This window comes from Camelus bactrianus, chromosome 4 (genome assembly GCF_048773025.1).
Source record: "Camelus bactrianus isolate YW-2024 breed Bactrian camel chromosome 4, ASM4877302v1, whole genome shotgun sequence".
NCBI classification, from domain to species: domain Eukaryota; kingdom Metazoa; phylum Chordata; class Mammalia; order Artiodactyla; family Camelidae; genus Camelus; species Camelus bactrianus.
This window is the reverse complement of record NC_133542.1, coordinates 16,598,544-16,619,756: the sequence shown is the minus strand read 5'-3', so window position 1 is coordinate 16,619,756 and position 21,213 is coordinate 16,598,544. Positions and strand designations below refer to the sequence as shown.

The 21,213-nt window shown below is 35.3% G+C and overlaps 1 long non-coding RNA gene across 1 annotated transcript in view; it reads left to right on the top strand.

Moving 5' to 3' along the window:
• Window positions 1–18,375: 18,375 nt before the first annotated feature.
• LOC141577365 (uncharacterized) overlaps window positions 18,376–21,213 on the top strand; it is a 28,656-nt gene continuing 25,818 nt past the window's right edge. Inside the window, exon 1 of the long non-coding RNA XR_012506240.1 lies at window positions 18,376–18,520. This is a non-coding gene — a long non-coding RNA (uncharacterized LOC141577365). The remainder of the gene's footprint in view (window positions 18,521–21,213) is intronic.

Genomic DNA, 21,213 nt, shown 5'->3' with positions numbered 1-21,213 from the left:
GATTTTATATATGAGAAAATATAACTACAAAAGTTAAAGTTAGTAACCCAAGGTCACATAGCTATAAGGCTTCTAAAATTAACCCTCTCTTTTCTTTCAAAATTCATAATCAACCCAAAAGCAAGTTCCCACTTTGAAATATATCTGCTATCTGAAAACTTGTCACCATTTCCGCTGTTACCACCCTCCTTCCTCTAAGCCACTGTCTTCTGTCTGCTTTCATCCTTATATTCAAGGATGGCATACAAGACCTTGTGTGGACTGGCTGCTACTACCTTTCTGACATCATCTCACCGATGTCAGATTCATTCCCGCTGTGCTCTAGCCATGCTCAGCTCCTTGCTGCTCCTCCCACACCCCAAACATATTACACTTGTACTGCCCTCTGCCTTAGAGATCTAATGCCAGGTATCTGCATGATAATTTTCCCTTCTCCCTTCTTCTCAGATGTCCCTTATCAAAAAGAAATATATAGAGTGGTGTGTCACCTTATTATCTGGGCACCATTTGAATGCAAGTTTTATAAGAGAGATTGGCTGAATCCTACACATACAGAGATGGAAATAGGGTCACCTGAGAAAAATCTAAATGCCAAGGGTATGCCTCAATATGAAGTCTGAATTGACACTATTCATCCTAGGATAAAGCTTAAAGTAAAAACTGGTCTGTAACCAGTAAAATGCTTAGGTTCTGAAAGGAAAACTTGGAAAATGCCTTGTAATGGTATTTTGAATGTGAAATTACAAGGTATAAGGAATCCCCATCAAAAAAATAACTCCTGCTGAAGATGAGCTCACAGTCAGAATTTCCAAAAGCACTAAAGGAAAGAAGGAGTCCTGAATGACAATGAGTCAGTTTAACAAATGGGAGGTTTCGTAACCAAGAAACAATGATAGCAGAAAAGTTTGTGAGTGACTTTCAAATGTGTCACTGCATTCTGAAACAGGCTGGCAAGTCCAGAATGTGCAGAGCACCCACCACACACTTCTATATGCATAACTAGAGAAAACACAAGACAGCTTATGTTATGAGGTTGTGTACTTATTTATCCTGTGGTAATCATTTCTTTTTGAAAAGTTTTATTGTCTGGTTCTTAATTTGTTTGCATGACCATCTCACTCTCTGAAGTGGAATGGCATATTAAAAAGAGATTGAAATAAATTATATTTTATTATTACTGTAATATTTGTATGATTTGCCCTCCTGTCTTCTCCCTGCCCCTGTAAGAAAATAAATCATAGGAAAGGATGACACTGTGTTGTACATTGCCCTGTCCTTTTCCCAACTCTTTGTACTTTCATCACCAGAACAATTCACAAACATAATAAACAGCACCTTTCTCTAAGCAAGGCAGAATAGAAATCTTTTAAGACTTCTTTTAGAATTTCTCTTTTAGGATTTTTTATCTTTTTCGTGTGTCAGCATTTAGCATCTCAATATTTCTGTTGTTACTAATTAGGATATAAATGACCTGGCCTTTTCTATGCATCAGAATACCAATATCCAGTTTTCATAGGTCAAAAAGCATTAGCACTGATGCTACATAAATGTAAAAATGACTGTAGAGATTTGGTATGTTATAATAATCTGAACAAATTAAAAAAAAAAAAACTACTTTGAACTCCTTCAAGCCAATCAAACACCTCTAGTTATTTTTTAAATTAAATTTTATTTTTTTATATTTTATTTATTTATTATTGTATTACCAAATTATCTTATTTTGGTGGTGGGAGGAGGTAAGTAAGTTTGTTTATTTTTAAAGGAGGTACCGGGGATTGAACCTAGGACCTTGTGCATGCTAAGCATGTGCTCTACCACTTGAACTATACCCTACCCCTAAACACCTCAATTTAGATGCAGAAAATATGAGAGATGAGAGGGCATTTTCCCCGTCAAAAATAACTATTCTATTTAACAATATGTTTTGAGCAACCACTATATTAGGCATCATCATACAAGACACTCATAGTAAAAAGTGAGAATGGGAATTTCAGTCTATGCCATTATGGAGATTTCAGTCAAGCAAACCTCCTTTAACAAGGAAAATAAAGAAACTAGAGGAAAGTCCACAGGATCCTGGAAATGGAACTAATCTTGCAAATGATCTTTTCACCTTAGGCACTTCTGGCACAGAAAATAAAGTTAAGAGAACTTAGGCAAGTTTCATAATTGCTTTGTTCCTGAAGCAAGCTCAAAGTATCCCAGTTGTGTCTGAACATTTGGCTTCCCTAGCAAGATACACACCACAAAGCCCCCTCTTATAGAAGTAAATTGTCACCTTGCCCAGACCCTTTTTCCTGCCCCAGCAGAACTCCTCTTGGTTGAGATAACATGTTTCCTGTGTACCAGGATCTGCATGATCACTACTTGGTATGTTTACTGCATGCTGTCCACTGGATGTTTAATATCTATGAACGTCCTTCATCCAGATTCTTAACTACTTCTGTCCTCACCTGCTTGCCTGGCTTTTAACTCACCCTTACTTTGGACTTGGTGGTCTATTCTGTCAGCTTTGTTTCAGCTGACTGCCCCTTCCTAAACTATCTGAAATGCTTTAAAGGTCTTCCTGGTAAAGCTTTCTAGGCTTTACTGAAGCCTAGGGTAACAAATCTGGAATGTCTACACGTCCTTCTAGGCTAAGTTTCCAGCCCTGTCGCTTGGCTTTACCATTGTGTTATAATACTGACACGATGGCTCTGAATTCAGATGTCTGGTTTGCTAATAACTTACTGTAAAACTACAAGTAAAGTAGTTTTTCTCTCTCCCAAACTTTCTTTTAGGTTTTTATTAACATGCATAGACACATTGCTGGCGTATATGGAAAAAATGCAGTGTAATCAATGATGTGTAAATCTAGATGCATATATATAATGAGAGAGAAAAGAGAATAATATTGTGTTTCATTATCTTGGATATATTCTAGGTGCCACTTAGTGATACAGCAAAAAGTAATATGGTCCCTGATCTTTAGTACCTCACAACTTCAAGGGAATAGTTATGACTGATGTGGAATTTGGAGAATTAGGATTATTTGCATAGAATATTGAAACTTGTTGAATTTAATGTATTACAGATACCTCTATTATTGAAACTCCAACCTTACTTGATAAAATCCTGCTATCCTGATCTTTTGAAAGGTAATTCTTAAAACATGTAATATTTACCATGAAAGCATTTTAATTCCATCGATGAAACAAATTGGATGGAAGAAACAGAACATCATGTATTTTCTTCTGCTAGAATTCTTGTCTTCAACAACAAAGGGAAGGGAGCTAACAATAAAGACTTACTAAGAATCAGTTATTCTACTAGACCCTTTAGGCTTTTTTAATTCCTAATAGTAACCTAATACTCAAAACATACTAATAAATTTTATACAGTGGGGAAAATGTGGCTCAATATAACTGAACAGATTTCTAAAAATAACTATTAGATAGAGCAAAGTCAAAATTTGAATGCGTGATTATTTGATTTCAAAGTCCATACTCTCTGAATTGCATCCTAAGAAAAATATCTTCTTAGAACTAGACAGTGAGGAATTAAAACTCTAGGTAATCTTAAAATTACTCTCCATGAATGTAATAAAGATTTAATGGCAATTTTCCCATAATAGTCTACTTTGCTTACTCCAGTATCCTCATATGGGGATATTCTTGGTTTATCTATTCTTGGTGTGTACATTTTCTTCATTTTCTGTAAATTTTTCAGCGAGTGTTTCTAAGAAGCAAGTCTGCTTAGGCTGTCCCTATTGACTGGTTCCTAAAATATGGGATACTGATAAGTACTCAATATAGTATCCTTATTGAATAGAATTAAAAAATGTCTGTAAAGAGGGGTAAATGTTCTTTTGAATCACTCATTTACCTTGATTTTATGGAAATATAATGATTATCGCTAATCATTTGAATTATAAATTGTTTTATGTTGGCATAGTTCTGCTGTTTCTTTTAAGCCAGTAATATGATGTTTTAAAAATATTTAATTGAACAGTATCTGTTTCTTACTATTCCGAATTTCATAATTTATCACGTTTACCATAAAATATTGAGGAATTTAGTGTTACTCCTTGGGAATTATATCTGGTTTTAGGAATATTATAGAGGGAAAAAAATGCATTAAGCACCTACATCTAGGGTTGTTGCTTGCTAGACAATCTCCGTTATACTGTGGCTTTGATGTTACATCTATATTTCTTGATAGAACTGGGCTTAGTGGTTAAGTATAACATTTCTCCAACCATAATCATTGTTTATGGTGCCTTGACAGAGACTCACAAAGCTCACATGAATTGTAGCTTTCATCTTTTTTTCCTTGCTAATTTCCAAGTTGGTGTATAATTTGTCATTTCATTATCATTCTGTGTGTTTTCCTCTTTATATACTGTACTTTATTTCTTCCTTTTATTTTGCTTCCTTTGATAGCCTAACAGTTGAATATAAGAGAATGCCACTTTTATTCTCTTTTTTCTTTTTACTGAAGGCAAGGAAATTAGCCCCTTGATGGAAGGCACACTGTATAGAACACATTAACATCACAGAACTCTTAAAAACATCTTGGTCTATTAATACTACAAAACTTAAAGGAACCATCACAGTTTTTCACTTGTTTGAGTTTCCACCTCAACTTCCATTGCCACCAAATGACAGTGACAAAAATATTCTTGGAAAGCAAACTCAACCTCTTTAACATTGTCATCAGCCCAAGCGAGAAGCAACAATCGAATTTCTCCCTGTGTGAAATGATGAACTGAATGAGAACTGGTACAGGTAATTAAATTACCATGTACGTTTCCCTAAATATTCTAACAACTTTAATTTGCCCTTTGCTCTCGAAGAAGGTCTAGAATACTGAATACAGAAAATAGGAGTCTGTGATGCACTCCTGAATTAAATTTCAATCCCTCACAGACTAAAAGTTTCTTCAAAATGTTTTGTGAGGGTAGTTTACCATATTATTTAAGGCTTGCCTCACAGAATGTTACTTGGCAGAATTTTTATTTTTTAAAGGAATTACCACCATTTTCTTCACCACTACACAATTAGCAGCTCACTCTGCATAAACTAAAGCACCACAGGTGACATATAGAATGTACTTTCACAAGTTAACAGTATGATAGTATACCACCTAGAAAATATCATATTTGAGAAAAAAGTCAAAACCAAGTACATTTCTAACATGTTTAAAATGTCTTCTCACAGTTCCACTGAATAACATCTGTGGCACAAGCCATATTTCATAGTTTACTAAGATCAGCTGCAAAAACTATTAAATGTTGAAAATAACCATAAAAGAATTTTATTGTAATTAAAATGTATGTGGGTATTCTCTGTAAGACAAAAGTGGCTACCTATATTTTAATCCCTCCATACATTTTCCAAAAATGCTATAAAACTACAGGTAGAACAAAACGACAGCTAAGACCCATGTCTAACCAAGTCTAGGAAACACCACTGCACATGATTACAAGATTGCTTAAAACCAACAGAACTGGATCCAGAGCCCATAGTAGCAGAACAAAGCAGGGAATTTTGCACAGGGTATGCAGTGGGGTTATGGTGGTCACCCATCAAAGATAATACCTCAAATGTATGACACCTAGAAGACTGGATTCTGTCTTTAGTGGGAAAATATTGAAAAGAGCCCTGAAACTTGGTAGTTGAAACCACTGGCCACTAGGGGCTAAAGGAAAGGAACTTGGTGGCAGTCTTGGAAAGGCAGTTTACTGAGGAAAGACAGAGGACAGAGGCAATTTGAAAAGGAAAGTGTTTACAGGCTTGTTGATGCAGAGAAAAAAATATGAGTAAAAATATTATAAAGATGTTGAGAAAAGATAGTATCAAAAATTAGAAAAAGGCAGGTAAAAACATACCTTTTATTTTTATTTAATTAATTTCATTGTAGCTCAGAAGAGGGTGCTAAGAACCAAAGAAACTGCCCTAAGCCCTTATGACACCCATTGAATTACACATTATTGCCTGTCTAAAAAAGATTTAATATAAACACAGATAAACAAAAAGGAATCCAGTTTCTATGAAAGTCCATATAAGAAGAAAACAGAAAATAGAATTAAATGTGTTCTATAGGTGAAAACACTAAAAATAGCTAGGAATCAGTGGAAAACTATTACATAATGTTCCAAAAGGAATTAAGTAACATTGAACAAGCAATTATAGACATACATGAACATCACAAATCCAGAATTTAAAAACTCAGAATAGCAATTAAGACATTAAAGCAAGACATTAAAGGATGTGAAATCAGAGCTGACCAAACCTAAAAGGGAAATTAAAGAATAAAACAAAATCATTTCAGAAAGGAAAAATAAATTACAAGATCCAAGAGAGAATACATATGACCAAAATTACAAGGGACATATGACTGCACTTGCAGTAAGGGATCAGAAAGAAAGTGATAGATACAAAAGACAAGTAAAGAAGATTTTTAAATTACCTGATGGGAGTCCCTGAGGGAGAGAAACAAAATAATTGAAATGTTTAATATTTTTTAAAAAACCTTAACTTAAGAAATTTTAATAAAATAAAAGAAGACTTGAATCTCATATTGAAAGTTCCCATCAAGCATGTGGGAAAAAATCAGTCTAGAACCATCAACTATAAACTATATCATAGTAAAACTATTATACTTAAAGAAAAAGCCCTTTAGGCTACAGTCAAATATGAAGTAATTACCAAGCAAAAAAAAAAAAAAAAAATGGGTGACATCTAATTTTTCAACAGAAACATAAGAAGCAGGAGAAGAGTGGAGCAATATTTTTAAGAAAATCAAAGAAGAATCAGTGAAAAAAATACAGTTCAGTCAAACTGTAATTCACAGTTATAAAAATACAGTTTAAACATGAAAAACCTCAGAAACTTTGCCCTCATGAGCACCTCCTGATAAATATCCTAGAGGGAAAGTTTCACCCAACCAAGACAGAAACTGGAAAAACAATAGTGAAATGATTGTTAGTCAAAATGCAGGGAAGAATGCTTGTATGCCCCAATATAGTGTACACATACTACAAAATTACGTGGTACAGGGCGAGGCTACAGGAACAGTTAGATAATCATAGCTAATACCTACTCCACAAGCAAATAGTAGAAGCCCAAGTTAAGAAGAGTGACTGTATTTATTTTATAAAGTTATTAATCTGAAAATTAATACTAGAGCAAATACAAAAGTTTATAAATACCAAAAGAAATGTAAAATAAAAATAAAATACAAAACCAAAAGAAAGCAGACAACGATAGAAATAGTAAATATAACAATGCATTTAGTAATTTTAAAATAATATGAGCCAAGACCAAATATATTGGTCACATTTAAAAATGCAAATAAGGCTTAAATAACCTATAAAAAATATTTTCCAAAACAAAAAGATGGCCTGCTGAATGAGAGAAAATATTTGCACATGATATGATTGATAAGAGGTTGATATCTAACATACATAAACAGCTCATACCATTCAACATTACAAAAATAAACAACTTTATTAAAAAAAAAGGGCAGATGAACTGAATAGATATTTTTCCAAAGAGGAAATGCAGATGGCCAACAAGCAAATGAAAAGATACTCAACATCGCTGAACATTGGGGAAATGCAAATCAAAACAATGAAATATCACCTTATACTTGTCAGAATGGCTATCATCAAAAAGCCTACAAATAACAAATGTTGGACAGGATGTGGAGAAAAGGGAGCCCTTACACACTGTTGGTGGGAAAGTAAATTGGTGCAGTCACTATGGAAAACAGTACGTATGGAAGTTTCTCAAAAAACCCCTAAAATTTGAACTACCATATGACCTGGCAATTCCACTCCTGGATATATATATCCAAAAAAACTAGAACACTAATTCAAAAAGATACATACACCTCAATGTTCTTAGCAGCATATTTACAATTGCCAAGATATGCATTATGAAAGATAATATAAATGTTAACAAAATGTTAATGGAAATTTCCATGGTTAATAGAATTTTAGTGAGTATACATTATTCTTTTTTTTTTGTATATATATTTTTTTCATTGAAGTATAGTCAGTCTACAATGTTGTGCCCATTTCTGGTGTACAGCTTATTGCTTCAGTCATACATGAACATACATAGATTTGTTTTCATATTCTTTTTCACCATAAGTTGCTACAAGATATTGAATATAGTTCCCTGTGCTATACAATATAAACTTATCTGTTTTATATATAGTAGTTAGTATCTGCAAATCTCAAACTCCCTGTTTATCACTTTTCACCCCCTTCCACCTGCCTCCGTAACTATGTTTGTTTTCTATGTCTGTGAGTCTGTTCTATTTTGTGAATAAGTTTGCTTGTCTTTTTTTTTTAGATTCCACATATAAGTGATATCCTGTGGTACTTTTCTTTATCTTTCTGGCTTACTTCACTTAGAATGACATTCTCCAGGTCCATCCATGTTGCTGCAAATGGCATTATTTTATTATTTTTTATGACTGAGTAGTATTCCATTGTATAAATATACCATAGCTTCTTTATCCCATCATCTGTTTGATGAGCATTGAGGCTGTTTCCATGTCTGCTATTGTAAATGGTGCTGCTATGAACACTGGGGTGCATGTATCTTTTTGAATTAAGGTTCCCTCTGGATATATGGATATATGCCCAGGAATGGGATTGCTAGATCATTATGGTAAGTCTGTTTTCAGTCTTTTGAGGAATCTCCATACTGTTTTACAACGGCTGCTCCAAACTACATTCCCATCAACAGTGTAAGAGAATTCCCTATTCTCCACACTCTCTCCAGCATTTATCGTTTGTGGACTTTTGAATGATGGCCATTCTGACTGGTGTGAGGTGACACCTCATTGTAGTTTTGATTTGCATTTCTGTGATAATTAGTGATACTGAGCATTTTTTCATGTGCCTATTGGCTATATGTATGTCTTCATTGTAGAATTGCTTGTTTAGGTCCTCTGCCCATTTTTGGAATGGGTTGTTTGGTTTTTTTGTTATTAAGTTGTATGAGCTGTTTATACATTCTGGAAATTAAGCCCCTGTCAGTCTCATCTTTTGCAAATATTTTCTCCCATTCCGAAGGTTGTCTTTTTGTTTTACTTATGGTTTCCTTTACTGTGCAAAAGCTTATAAGTTTAATTAGGTCCCATTTGTTTACTTCATTTGTTTAGTTTTGCTTTTACTTCTATTGCCTGGGTAGACTGCCGTAGGAGAATGTTGCTGAGATTTATGTCAGATAATATTTTGCCTATGTTTTCTTCCAAGAGGTTTGTATTATTCTTTACACATTTCAACTTTTTATTTCTAAAAAGAGTATATATTACTTTTGTGATCAGAAATATTGGCAATTTAACATTAACCATTTTTATATAATTACTATATTAAAATTTTATATAGGATGATATATAAAGACTTAAATCATTTATGATGAAAATACTTTGAGAAGACTTATGGTATAGCATCCAGGCACACTGTGAATATCTAAAATCTAAATCAGCCTTTTTACTCTTTTTTGTTTCGGTATAGCACTTAACATATGACAATTTTATATTTACTGGAGTTTGACAGTTAAGATTTCATTTTTATGATAGCTTATATTTTGTTACAGTGGAGTGACTTCTTTTGGTATTGGTATAATATAACTAATTTCTAGGTAGTACTTTTACCCTTTATAACTAGCTTTAGTTTTCTTTTACTTAATTCAGGAGGAAGTTGTGGTTTTTGGCTGGTTCCTCAGTCTGAGACATTGCAACTCAAGTCCCCTTAAACACTTAAACTTGCTTCTTATCATCTAACCTGGGAGTTTTGATCATATTTAAGATGAGGAGTTCTGTTTCTTGTTTATTTATTTCATACCCTTGCTCTTTTAGATCAGTCTTAATTTAACATGAACTTTGAGCAACTTTTGTAAACCTTTGTTTAGTCTATCTCCTCTCAGTTCTCTGTATTCAAACAAAATTCCTTTGGATGACAGAAACAGCCAAACTGTATTAAACCACCAAAAATGATGGTCTAGACACTTTGTTTGATTACATTGTTCAAGTCAGTCTCTTTCCCTCTAGAGCAAAACTTTAAAATTTTATTTATAAGCTTTAAGTGATTTAGTACAAAAGTTAGTTCCAGATGAATTGACACCAGCCCCTTCTCTTAAATTCTCAGTTCTTCAAAATATATTTGGGGAAATCATTTCATGCGTTGAACAAGTATACATTGAAGTTTTAGCAGCAAAAGGTTGTTGACTGTTTCCCCCAACACTGATGCAGTATTTATCACTCTCCTGTGTATTTGTCTCTATGCTGTGTATTACAGATACAAAGATGACAAAATTGCTCTGGCTTCAGGGAGTCATGTCCTGATATAAGATCCGGACACAGAAAAAAAAAACTCTTCCTTAGACTCAATTTTATGCTCATCTTCATCAACAATATCGAACTAAATTTATTCTTTTAGACACCATTATTCATTGAATTTCATATCCAACATACAATACCATTATTTTCATCACCATCACTTAATAGTGAGCTAGCTTCAAGAATGTGGAAAGTAAAGTTTGCATTAGTAAAAGATGGAAGAGATTTACTTCCCCCAACATAATTACAATTGAGCTCTCTGCCTTGTGCTGCCTACTTTTTTATTTATGACAGTGATTGTTTTGTATATGCATTTCCAACCAAACATTTTCCCTTTGTTTGGGCTTTTGATTCTTTTATCACTTCAGTCTGCAGCTGGCATGTACTTAATCCTTTATTTAGAGTTTGCAGTGATTTTGGAGAATGGCATGGGCAAAATTTCCATCACAAACTCAGGCAGCACATTTTACTAACTTTGCCTATTAAAAAGTAAATCATTTAGCTCTGAAGTTTTTGTATTTAAAACTCTTAAGAAATCCTGCACACTACAAAATCACTTTGAATTTTAACATTCTGATTTGATACAATATTTATGGAATAACAGCTCACATGTTCACATGTTTGAAACTGCTAACTGAATTTTCCTAGTTTTAGAAGCACATATGAATCCATATATGGAGATGATTATCAGTAATTAGTTGAAGATAGTGGTAATATTTTTTAAGATTGTTTTATTTGTTATTAAATTACTCATCCAACCAATATAGGATTAGTAGGTTTTGCCACAATTTGGACAGATGTTTCACCTTTTGGAAGTTCAGTTGAAATGCTCTAATCGCTATTTCAAACGGCTCTGTTTTTATGATTTCATTATAGGGATGTATGTATTTCTTACACATTCCAAGTGACTTACCCTTATTACTTTAGGCTTCCTTCTGTAGTGATCCAAACTATAGCATCTCCTGCTGTTATTTTTTTTCCAACTTCAACTGTAATGTCTCCTTTGTCCAGTCTATAGAATGATTATTACCCCTAACCCATCACCTATGAGAACATAGAATATTCAACACAATAGTGAGGTAGGTAGAAATTTTTTCAATTGTGACTTTATTTGTGATAGAGAGAGAGATTTGATGATAATTTTGTTGTTGTATTTTTAAATAATAAAGTATATGATGTTATGTGACACATTCTAGTTACGAAGAAGTATTAGTATCTTCTATCCTTAATTATAAAAGAGATAAGAGTTAATGGTATTGAAAGCAGTATCTGCATACCTTTGGCGGAGTGATGGTGAAAAGAGATTCCTTTGGGTTAGAAAAAAATTACAATTTTCACATTTTCTTTTTATTATTACCCTCTACTATGTTGTCTACTTTTATATGCCTTGTATTACATATAATATATTTATATAGATTTATATTAATTTAATTCCTCAGTTGGTACCTCAACAAATTCTGGAATACATTGGATTAGATTAGTTTTGCTCAGACTTCAGTCCCTCACATACTAATTCATGAATTTTGCTATATTTGACTACCACTAAAGGTAATTTTAATACACTGTTGAAAAGGACACAGTGAAGGGCTTAGAAATTCAGAAATTGAAAATCCACTAGAGAGACAATAGATAGATATATGAATGATAGATGGATGGGTGGGTGGATGGATGAATGGATAGAAAGATGGATGGATTGATAAATAGATAGATCTAGATCACCGTCTTTCTCAGAAGAATTTCGCCTAGTTTATTTAATTTATGCTTGCAACATTCATCCTCAGTACCACACCAGTAATTTGTGTGTTCTATGTAAACTGGGTTTGAATGCCCCCACCTTATTTTTCACTTTGTCCTAAAAAATGATATAGCTAGATATGAGTTATAGTATACTATTGGCATTTGTATAACACATATTAAGATAAATATGTAAAAATAATATAATTTGAAGCCAAGACCTTCTAAAATATTCTCATTCACTCTCAGTACACATATTCCAGTCCATACTCAGAGTAATTAACACTAAATGCCCATTTGGCTTGATGATCACAGAAGCAGGTGTGTACCATGAACAGGAGATGTGTGGGAGCCCATGATTGGGTTAACAAATTGTAACAGATCCCAGCTGCTTATCTCCTTAAAGAAGACGTGCTTAGTAACTGCCTTGAGGTTTTAGCAATGACCCAGGCCCCCAGCTATAAACGCTGGGTGTGCCTGCTTGTTAGTCTTCTATCCCCAAAACAGCCTTGGGCTGGAATGGTAACAACTTATAAAAAGCTGCAGACTCAGAGGAGAGAAGGCTGGTTAGCCAGTGACAGGTAAGATCCCCTGAGGGGGGCAACCTAAGGCAGTCACAGCTGCCTGAGTCCAAGCTGTTAAGCAGCTGATTCTCATATGTTCCGCCCTGATAAGCTGAAAGGCTCAATAGGAACATGATTCACCAAAAAGGGTCTTCCGACCTTGAGCCAAACACCAACAATAAACAAGCCTTTGTACTCATTGTGATCCCACCCTAAATTCCTGCATTCCGCCTTTGATTGTACCCAGTAAATATGGGAGATCTGAGAGGCTCCTGGGGTTGGCTCCCGACTCGCTCTCGCTCTCTTGACGTTTCCACAGTCTTGAGTAATTCATTCCGTCTTGGTGGGACTTCTGCTGACCAGAACCCACAACTGGTGACGAACCCACAGAGATGTGTCAGAGATCTTTCTCTTACCTCTGTCACATACTAGCTTTAAGTTGTTGAACAAATAACTCACATTCTCTAAACTTCAGATTTCACTGCAAAGTGAAGATTGTAATACTCACCCTAAAGGAGAGTTATGAGAACTTGACACTATGGAGGGACTACCTCACCGTTAGATGCATAGTAGGTACTCGATAAATTAGAGCCACTAGCTGCTATAACTATTAGTGTCCTTGTGTTTGCATTTCCACTTGGTCAGAGGAACTTTTTAATATTGATGCCATGAATCCAGTCTTACTTAAGTTAGCCTTCGTGTGCTGTCCTATCTCCCATTCGTGTTGAAAGCTCAGATTTATGACTGTGACAAACCAGGAAATTAATTTCAGATTCAATTTTGCAATCTCCAGTGTTCCTTTCTTCAGGTATCTAAATGTTGATTTTCTACACTGATGTTCATATACCACATATGAGGAAATGATCTAGTATCTATCCTGAAAATTGTTGCTAGATCTCAGTGCTCACAGCTAATATTGGGTCCTCTCAGACTCATTTCTCTAAGTTTCTGAGTTCCTTGAACTTCATCTAAGGTGGATACACATGTCAGTCTTCCTTATTCTCCTTTCAAAATGAAATTTCCTTTCAGCCTTCTTCTCTGCCCAAAGCAGGAAAGAACTCTCCTACTCCCCAGCAGTTCTTGCTGTTTTCACAATATTAGGAGGCACTGTCTGCAATTTGGAATCATTTTGTCTTGTTGTAAGGGCTTGTACTGTACTTCATTAGCAGGGCTGCTATGAAATTATGAAACATTTTAGTGAAAATTATAAGACATTTAGACTTGTTTCTTGCTGAAAGTGTGCAAAGCCCTTCAGGGAAAATACAGGCAGATAGTGTTTGAGACATTTATTGTTTTCCAATGTATTTGTAAACAAATACTATAAATTAAGGGTTTCAGAATGATCTCTAGGAAATCTAGTAGCAAATTAATACATGAACTCTCAGAGAAACTGTGATAGCCATTTCCATCTTACCAGTGTATTTCTTTCCTGTGTTTAATGTTTTGAAAAGGTTTCAGAAGTGATCCAAAATTGATTGTTGAAAAGCTCCAGAAAAAGCAAAACAACAGCCTCATTTTTTTCCCAGGTAAAATTTTGTTAAGTTCTGTACGCTCTGTAATTAACACTACCAAAATATTATTATTTCTCCTTATATATATAGCAACTTGCTTATATCTACCCAGAAAATCTTAGGTAGGTCAAAGTCACAGCCACCTAGAAGTGAACTGAATGAATGATTCACTTCTTACCATTTAAAGTTCTTAAAATATAATTTATATTTTTTGTGGGTTCTTTCTGAGGAAGGGCTGTGATTTTTGGAAGCTTACAGGTGCTACCCTGAGGACTTAACTGGAGAAAGTGATAGCATGTGAGTAACTGTGTGTGAAGGAGAATATCCTTATTTTCTAGCTGCTTTGACCATATATTATAAGTATCTGAGGCAAGAAATTATTTACTGGTTGTAATAGAGTTCAAACAGGACTCTCATGCAAATCAAATAGGTATATTCTGAAAGGATAAATCATCTATACCCCTCCACTAACTGATTTAAAATTTTCCCTTCTACTTTGCCTAATACTGCTTACCCTTGTTCTCATAACAGTCTCCCTTCACATTCTATTCTTGTGTTTTCTAATTTTGTTTACAGAAAGACAAAAAAAAGGTCCAAATGAGGTGTTTGGTCAGCAGAAAATGTTTCTAAGGAGATTGTGGTGGAAATAAAACACCTTTTAGAGCATGCCTTTGAAGGTACATTATTGATAAGCAATGCTATTTTAGTGCAAGACATGTTGTTGCATTTTGACATTCAGATTAATTTTCTCTGATTTATGATGAACACAAATACAAGGAGAAAACATTCTATTTTAGTGAAAAAGGTTAAGATAGTGAATCATATTGTTTTTCTGACTTTTACAAATAGACATAGTCATTTTCCCCAGTATTCTCGTAAGAATTGAAGTTATAAATTGAATTGCCTGTTCTTTTCCTTTCTCTCCTTTGCTGTATTTCCCTCATATTTTCATATTTGCACAGATATACATTTCAGAAATTGCTGGGAGTTTATGAAGGGGTATACTGACTACGAAGATGCTCCTGATGTCATGGACAATAGCTTGGCATCCCTCTTAAAATGAGTTGCTGTTGAAGGATGAGCTCCACATTCTTTACAGACTGTATGTGGGGGTAGTTTCGTGAAAATCACTCATATTAAGTACCAGGCATTTCAATGTGAAGAAGAAACAGTCTCATCTATTGAACAATTGTCCATCCAGTGGGGGAGATAATTACAGTATAGTTCTCTAAGTATTCGTGGTTTTAGGCACAAAAGTAAAGTTTAAAAAATGGCTTAAGGAATATAGTACTGAAAGCCTCCTCTAGGGTGACATGAATCCTTTCTTCATTTGTTTATTACCCTGCTTTTGAATTTGAGTGACTTAATTTATTCAAAAACATTCTGGGGTGAATTTTTTAACTTGCAGAGAGCCTCTTGATTGCCTCAAACCCTAGTCCACACTATTCCATTTTGTCCTTAACTAATCAGTAAAATGTTTCTAAAATATCCTGCCAGAATCATGATACATCATGTCAATGGATCAAGGAAGATGAATAAACTTGCTGCAGACACAGAAGACCTAGACTAACCCATTTTCCTCTGTGCTGCACAAGGAACATTAACATACCTGGAGATATCACAGTCATCATCCCCCAGAAAATAATTATAGACCTGTTACATATCTTTTCAGAAAACAGTTCTGTTACTTCCCTCTCTTTTTGTTCCTTCCCTAAAAAGCAAACTCAGCTGTTTAAAGTTCAGTCACATAAGTAGAGAGAAAGGCTATCCAGACAATATCCAGGAAGTCCTGGAAATTGAAACTCGGTTGCTTTGGAGGGTCTATTTGTTTAAGAAACTCTGGAAACCATTCATGATATAATTACCTGTAACCCCTTAAGAACAAAAAATAGCTTTTTTGGCTCCCCATGCACATGTCCCAGAAAATCCAGCACCTTAATCTTGTGCACTTCATAAGTTTGCCGACTCAGGTTTTGGAACTTGGGAGCTTAGAGGTACGCAGCTACTTTGAGTTAGTGAATTTGTCACCTGCTAATGAAAATTCTGCTTCAAAAATAAAATTATACTCTACAAATATGACTGTGAACAAATGATGAATAGTTTCTGAAGAGGAATCACATCCTCAACCTCAAAGAATTGTGCTTGAATAAATTGTGCTGAAAGAAAATGCCTGAGAAACTGGCCGAAGACAGCTCTTCCTGTTGTGCAGAACGATTCAGAGTGGACCATCAAAGGGACAGGAGATCATATCCTGGCATCCTGCCATCTTGAAGAGATTCAAATTTAGCCCACGGGCTCTAGGTCTTTACTGAAATAGAATACAGCCTCTCATTTCTGAAATAAAATGAGGTGGGGAGGAGGAGGTAGGGGATTTTAGAATCATGACTATATTGAGTGAAGAAGCTTAAAAATGACCTCAGATATCCCCCTTATCTTATAGATTGTGAAAAAACAGATGTGAAATCAATGAGTGATCTGACCTGAGCCACACCATTAAGTCAGGGCCTAATTATTACGTGGTTCATTCATTTAGTGAAGAGATATTAAGTGTCTTGCTCTATGCCAGGCATTATTCTAGGTTCTGGGGATAAAACAGAAAACAAAACATTTTTCCCCAGTTTGCCTTGCTTTGAGCAGGGGGAAGAGACAAATACACGAGTATATTATATTGTATATATGAGAGAGATTAGTGCAATGATGAAAAAGTGATGGATAGGGAACAGGGAGATAAGGAGGTAGGGGACAGTTGTTATTTTATATAGTGTCTTCAGGGATGGCCTCACTAACATTTAAGTAGAAAACTTGAAGAAGTGGGCCATGAACCTATCTCCTCACTCCTTGTCAGGAGTTTCCCACCAAACCAGCCTTTTTTTTTTTTTTTTATTGCTTACAACCATTAGAATTTTCAATTCCATGAAACTAATGTAAACTTTGTGCCATGGACAGTGTAGCCACAGAGAAGGCCACGATCCTCTAATCCAAGATGCTCCAGAAGTAGCTCTTTTGCAGAGACCTTACTTCATAATCACCTGAGCTGATGGACCTTACTGAGTCTTCATTCTCCTTGATCTCCCCACCACTGCTGGTCTCACGTTTTCTGAAATGCTCTTCTATCTTGGATATTTAGAAACTACACAATTTCAATTTTCCTGGAAGTTCTTTAAGCCATGCTCTATTTTGCTTTCTTCTTCAGTTTCCTGACTTCATTTGGTCCATCAATGCAAATTATCTCACAGTGTTCTGTGAGCTACCTCTCTTCATTCTCTACCATCCTCTGTATTGCCTGAAATTTAGGCTTTGTGGATAGATTTGCCTGGGCTTGAAACCCTGACTCTGACACTTCCTCGCTGAGTGATATTGTGTAATTTACTTAACATTTTGTTCTTCTCTTCCCTCACCTGTCAAATAAGGACAGTAATAACATCTACCTTCCAGAGTTGTGTGGATTAAATGAGTTAATTTATGCAAAGCATTTAGGACAATCCTGGAATACAAATTGTGCTCAATGTGACTTATTACTTTTGTTATTAGTCCTTAAATGTCACCTCTTGTCGATTACAGATTTTTAAATTAATATTTCAAGTTTTCAATTCTGTTCTAAGATTTACCTTCACATGACTTAATTTATGTCGAGAAGGTCTTTATAGATCAAAAACAAAATCTCAAATGACCTTGTCCCAAACGTCACTATTTATCCTCCTCCAAATCACTCCTTTCTTGTTTCTTGGCCCATCACATCATTCTTTTTTCTTATACTATTTTCTAGATATAGAGGGAAAAAGTCAAAGTCAGAATATGCCATTTAGGATTGTTTTTCTTCAGAATTGTCTCATTTATTTTAAAATAAAATTAAAAACTTAATACCTAAGTAGATAATAATTAGTATTATTTTATATTAAAATATCTTAAAACTCAATCTAGAAGCAGGACATGACAGATGAAATACTGGGTCATCAGACAAGTAAGGAAAGGCAGCCCATGACATTTATTTTGCCTTTATTTACCTTTTCCTTTGCTTAATATTTTTGTTTTGTTTCACTCAGTTATGGTTGCTGAAGTAAATTAACATCTTTGCTTTTGTAAATAGATAATTGTCAATCTATATATGTATGCGTACATATCTATAAAATGAAGAGAAATGTATTTACCAGAAAAATCTCAAGAATTTCTAATAATCACAACATTCAGAGTGAGAAAGTGGTACCCTTCCTGTTACAGGTACTTGGAAGTTGCTGGGCCCTCAGTCATCACCACACAGCCTTCATGACTCGTGAGTGGCGCAGATATCCTGGAAGCAGCTCTCCTGCAGAGACGGTACTGCCTGATCACCTGAGCTGATGGACCTCACTAGATTTTCATCCTTCCAGCTAAGAGGTACATAAAAGATCAGAGGAAACAAAAGGAAGTGAGAAAAAGAGGGATAGATTTCTCATGGTTGCCTGTGAAATATGAGAACCCAGAATGTGTGTCTGTTAAGAACCATGTGTTATGCATGCAAGACCCTGCACTGGCCTCTTTGGGAATATGTACCTATAATATTACTCATGTTATTTAGAGTTCTAAGTGTGATTTCTTCAAGAGAAACTTCAAGGAAAAAAAGTTAACCATGTGTAACATACATATACAGAAGTTATTAGAATGTAACCCCTTCTTTTATTTCTACTCTTACGTCTTGAGATGAAAGTATCCCAACTAAAGATACTAAATCCCCTGTAAAAAGTGTTTACTAAAGTCCTAGTCCAGAGATCAGTATCCAAACACATACATGTAAATACAAACTATATGACTGACAGATCTCTTCCAGTTCTGATTCTATACTGTGACCAGACCCAATTTCAAAATCAGTGACAGTGAATACAGAAAGAGATGTATTTACCTGGTGCTACAGGTAAGTTTCAAAATTATGCTGCTACTTAAAGACAAGTAGATAAAGCAGGGAAATGTATAGGGTCAGCGAAATGACTAACATTAACCTTATTCCCATTTCCTTTCTTCCTTCCAACTTTTGCTAATGTATCAGCTCCCTTTTCTGCTGACACTGTCCATTAGAAATATTTCTACACTCATCATCAATAGTGTGACTGCCACAGAGAAAATTCAGGCCAGTTACAATGCCTGGCACAAAGCTATCTAAAATACAAGTGTGGGTGTTTCAGCTTGGGTCTTACCTCATTTGAAATTGAAATATGTTTGCAGTGCTTGAATGTGGGAAGATTAATTATCACCTCTGTTTCAAAATAAGCAGCAGTAGAAACCCATCACATGAAAATGTGGAAGTGACATTGTTGACAGCTAACAAGAGAGGTTTTCAGCTGGAAAAGGGTGCAAACAGAAACAAATGCATTCGTATTTCTCATCTGCAGTCAAATAAAACTGGTGTTTGATATTGGTGAGCTTGCCTAAAAAAACCAGGTCCCCATTTTAGTTAGGACACTAAATGCTGCAAAATGAACCATGGAGTTCTGCCTCCCAGTTATAGCAATGATTTTACATTTCCAAAGTTAGGACAGCTCTCACTTTTTGTTCCCCACTAAGAGGGGGAAAACCCTACAAAGTCTCACCATTGACTAGCAATGTGGCCTTAGTCAAAGAAATTGATCTCTCTAAGCCTCAGTTTCCCCATCTATAAAAGGGGCTAATAAGTACATACTTCATTCAGAGTGGATGTGAGTCTATTGCACGCGGTTATAAACAGTTAGCATGATGTCTGGCATGCAGTAAGAGCTCAACAATTGTTAGCTACTGCTACTGCAGTCATCCCACTCTGCTCCAATATAACTGAGACAAAAATTATTCCTTCCTGTCTGAATGCAGCTCTGTCTTAAGTAGTGAAGATATTATCCTTTCTTCTGTAACTGCATTGGTTATAAGAGATCATTTTGATACTTCATTCTGGAAAGACACTTCTTTTTGTTTTGTTTTGTTTTAAATGCCATGTCAGAACCCCAATAGTTAATATCAGGTCTTTGACAAAGGTCTTTGGGGCCATTTGAGCACTGGCATTGTGAAACTTAGGTCTCATTATAGATCTCTTTTGTTAATAGGAAGGCTTGACATTACTAAGTCTGCTGTCTGTACCATACATTAAGATAATGAGATGAAAATGGTACAAATTCAAATCATTTGGCCCCCTACCTGGTCTCCATTTCTCTTTCAATTTATGTTGCACAGTGACATAAATTACCACCTTTGGAGCTGAGCCTTCCCCGTGGTTAATCATCCCCATATCTGCAAAATACCCCACACTATGATTTAACATGAAGTACAGCTAGGGGTTGTGTTGAGACTGTTATGACTCACAGGAATCTACTAATTTTGTCCTGTTCACCTTCATTCTATAACTTTGCAAGAATTTCTGCCAACATTGATGGGGGTGGAGAGAGTAGAAAAAAAAAAAAGAGAGAGAGAGAGAGAGAGAGAGAGAAAGAAGCTCTTTGTGAAATGGCATCTCAAGTCTATGCCATTGATAGCGTCTTCCTGATTCCCCAGGCAGGCTCTTTCTGAGCCACTCTAAGTCCTCCAGAGACAATTTCTTTTATGAAAGTCAAACTTCCTTCTATCAGGCTCTCACATCTTCGACAACGATAATCATTCTTGAAGCTGGAAGTGTTGTCTGCTATCTTGATGTCGCTGGTGCTGCAAGAGGCAAACAAAGTCAGCTTGATTGTTTTAGGTTTGGATTAATCTGGAGTGTATAGAGAAACATTTTTAAAGGCTTATTTTGACTATCAAAGTGAGTCGATATGACAGCAGTCGTCAGGGGAAAAATGTGCACCATGCAAACACAAACATCCCACCGCAACCAGCTCCAGCTACTTTGCAGTAGCACATTAGAGGGGAAATTGCTTTCCTGAACATTAGCGAGAAAGGGTAATTCTCCAAGTTACTTAGGAAAGGGTACAACCACAGAGTGGCATCTAGGATGACACGGAGGTCAAAGGAGTTTGGAAATGAACTCTTAAAGCTCATAATCTCATTGCATTATTCTGTGACTTGGTACACATGTATCTGTGAAAATGTAATTATTTATAAATCACTCACAGATTGGCTGATAGTGATCCATTATG